Raw genomic sequence first — 4,053 nt, 5'->3', positions numbered from 1 at the left:
AACCCAATCACAAAAGAAGTCACTAGATATGCACTCACTGATAAGTAAGTGGATATTAGCCCAGAAACTTAGAATATCCAAGATACATCTTGAAAAACACAAGGAAACCAAGGAAGATGACCATCATGTGGATACTTCATTACTCCTTAGAATAAGGGACAAAATACCCATGAAAGGATATAGGTACAGAGACAAAATTTAGAGCTAAGGTGAAAGGATGGACTATCTAGAGACTACCCCATCCGGGAATCCATCCCATCATCAGCCACCAAACCCAGATACGAATGCACACCCCAGCAAGATTCTGCTGAAGGGACCCTGATATAGGAGACTCTTGTGAGTCTATGTCAGTGCCTGGCAAACACAGAAGTGGATGCTCACAGTCAGCTATTGGATGGAACACAGGGCACCCAATGGAGGTGCTAGAGAAAGTACCCAAGGTGTTGTAGGGGCCTGCAACCCTGTAGGTGGAACAACAATATGAACTAACCAGTACCCCCCGAGCTCGTGTCTCTAGCTGCATAAGTAGCAGAAGATGGCCTAAAAGGCCATCATTGGGAAGAGAGGCCCCTTTGTCCTGTAAACCTTATATGACCCAGCACAGGGGAAGGCCATGGCCAAGTAGTGGGAGTGGGTGGGTAGGGGAGCAGGGTTGGGAGTGGGGTATAGGAAACTTTCGGGATAGCATTTGAAATGTAAATAAAGAATATAATAATAAATACATTTAAAAAACTACAAATATGTTTATATTTTATCTCGGTCTTGAGACTTTAGGAGGTTGATGTAGTAATCTGTTTGAAAGAATTTCAGATAGCTAAGCACTCAGTTTGTATCATGGCTTTCTGACTCATTTTATCCAGATTTACAATCAGAAGCAAGAGGAATACTCAGACTATGAAGATTTGAAATCCTCTATTTTGGTCAGAAAAGCCAATGCACAATGTGCCACGGTGAAAGGATACCCAGGGATCATCCCTTTCTCCTCTGAGAGGGGAAATGGATGTAGGAACAGGGAGATAGTACAGGTAGAGGGTAGAAATTGTGATGTAAAATGAATGAATGAATGAATGAATGAATAAATAAATAAATAAATAAATGGAGAAAAAAAAGCATTGTTTTCTGAAGCACTTATAGCTCTCGTGTTTTGAAAGTGATTTCCTTGCAGATAAAAGAAACTGCAGTTTTAGAAAAACTGTTGAGACATGAGAATCTTCCTGTAAGTGAGAGTCGAGAAGAACAATGCTGCATTTGTATTTGGAGGCAGTTAGCAGTTCCCTCAAGTTGGTAAACAGATACCAGGAGAGGTGAATATCTTTCCATATAAAACTTGTACAACCATGTTTATAATTGTATGATTATCAATAACTAAGTAGCACCAAGAACCCAAAGCCCACACATGGGTGAATGGGTAGATACAATGTAGGGTGCGGTTACCTGCGATTCTTTCTGGCAATAGAAAGGCATGAAGGCCCGACTCATACCATAATAGAGGATAATTTTTTTTTAAATTAAATTAAAGGCTTGTTTTACAAAAGAAAAAAGTGATTTTCTTAGTCTCAGACATCTATATATTTGGTCCCCTTTTTGGGGCTATTTGCAAAGTATTAAGCAGTTTCCTTGTTGGAGGAGGTGAGTCCTTGGGGTGGGGTTAAGGTTTTAGAAGCCTCTTCTTTGTCCCCACTCTGCTCTCTGATTGTTGTTTGTAGATAAGGATCTTGACTACTGTCATGTTCCTTACCCTGGTAGTGACATTCTTCTGAAACCCTAAGTCCAAATTAAGTCTTCCTTTTACTAGTTGCTTTGGCTATAGAATTTTATCACAGCAATAGAAAACGAACTAATACTGCTATTAAAAGTAGTGAAACTTGGTTTTGTTTGTTTGTTTGTTTTGTTTTGTTTTTTTCTGGCTGGGACAAAAGGGACAAAATCTCTGAGACATCTTCACAATGACCAAAAACATCAGCCATTGCTAGCTGAAGGCATAAGTTTATAATTTCACATAAAACACTTTCTTTCAAGACGAAAATGGTATCCAGTAACCTGTTACCACATAAACAGCTAGGAAATAGTTTCTATAGGAATTACTTCACATTTGCTCAGCTACCCAGACACTCAGAAGCTTCAACAGCTGCAGTTGAAGAGCATTCTGTATCTGAACTGAGGGCAGATGTTGATGACATCTACAATTTTTCAGGCAAGCAGAACACAAGAATTACAAGGTCTTGAAAGTTTCCATTAAGGTTTCTAAGGAAAGCCCTTTAGTCCAGGAAATGTGTAGCATAGTGAAGTGAGAGATACCGTAGAAAGTTTAAGACTAGACCTTCTAGAAAAGAAGAACTTCTGCTTAGAAGAATTGCAAGCAGAAGCACAGGCATGCTAGGAGAGAGGCTACAGACAGCAAGGCCATGGAGGAAGAGCTCTCCAAGTCCTTTGAAGCTTGTATCCCATGACCAAATATCCCAGATGCCACAAGTGAATATGCAGGATTGAACGTTTTCTCTGCTAGATTTGATCTTGACTTTATGCAGTCTTACCTTTGTAGGCTAACATTCCTCCCTTCTAAAATGCAAATGACAACTGTGTGTTGCAAATATGGAACTTTCTTAAATATTGTAAACAAGAGTGGCAAGAGTTTGTCTTGACTCTCGAAGGGGAATTTGGAATTGGACTTTTGAGGATTGCTAGAACTGCTTTCAAAGAAGCCATCTGACTATTCCCATGCTACATGAATTAAGTGCTAGTGTGACTAATGAGATAATATACTCCATGCATTTTGTGAATATATCTTTCCAAGAAATCTACATTACCTAAATTAATTTGTGTAAGTCTTCTTAAAACCCTAAAGGAAGCTGATATATGGAGAAAATAATTAAAATCCAAACCAAACTAAACAGAAAAAAAATGCCCTGAAAATTGCAAGTTGTATTTTAAACATGATTCAAGCAAATTCTAAGAAGATATTAAAATATTTGTGTGTCTAGATTATAAAAGCATACTATGAGACCTATCTTTTTTCTTAAATAGTAATTCATCAAAGGCAAAACAAAAGTTTAGAATAATATTTACAAGGACCCCTGATCAAATAGCACTATCAGTATAAAAATATGCACATATACACATTCATTACAAACACATATATAGACATACATGTTGTTTAAGCTATCCAACCTAAATCAATTTTAATTTAGAAGATTAAAAATTATGTGGGCAATTTAATACTGATAATGATATATTCAGGTTTCAAATTTCATGAACTATATTTGTAAGAAAGGCATTCTCACATTAATAGAGAAGCAACCCCCCAAATTAATAATATTTAATCCCAAGAATAATATTGAGAGGTCAAGAATATTTTATTGTGGGGTTGGGGAATTAGCTCAGTGATAGAGCACTTGCCTAGCAAGCGCAAGACTCTGGGTTTGGTCCACAGCTCTGAAAAGAAAAAAATAAAAAAGAATGTTTTATTGTAGTTAAATTTCTTACAACATTTTGTAAATTTACAAGCATCTCCTGGTTTTTTGAGATTGAATTATAAGAGGTTTCAGTTACGTTCTTATGAGCTTCGTTTTAGTGTTTCCTTCACAGTGATTCATACAAAAGACCTACTTTCCATTAGTAATGTGCTATTATTTAATTTCAAAAAGAACATTACTCTTATCAACTAAATTCTTAAACTTATCATTCTATCTTTGTTTAGTAAAAATCGATGACACTTAAATATATATATATATATATATATATATATATATATATATATATATAACAGAATTTAAATAAAAGCAAATTATTCTTCTCCTACCATGATAGAAATCAATTTTGTACTATCAATGAAGCAAGATCATAACAGGGTTTGGCAAACTTTTCCATAGTATGCGATAGCACATACTTAAGCCCTTGTCAATCAGATAGATAGTCACTACTGTTGATGCTTAATTCTGAGGCAGCTATAAGTTTGGGTCAGTAGATAGTTATTAGTGTGCTGCTTAAACTTTATTTTTTTATTAGATATTATCTTTATTTACATTTCAAATGCTATCCCGAAAGTTCCCTATA

This window comes from Mus pahari, chromosome 2, assembly GCF_900095145.1.
Source record: "Mus pahari chromosome 2, PAHARI_EIJ_v1.1, whole genome shotgun sequence".
Lineage (NCBI taxonomy): Eukaryota > Metazoa > Chordata > Mammalia > Rodentia > Muridae > Mus > Mus pahari.
This window is presented reverse-complemented; position numbering follows the sequence as displayed.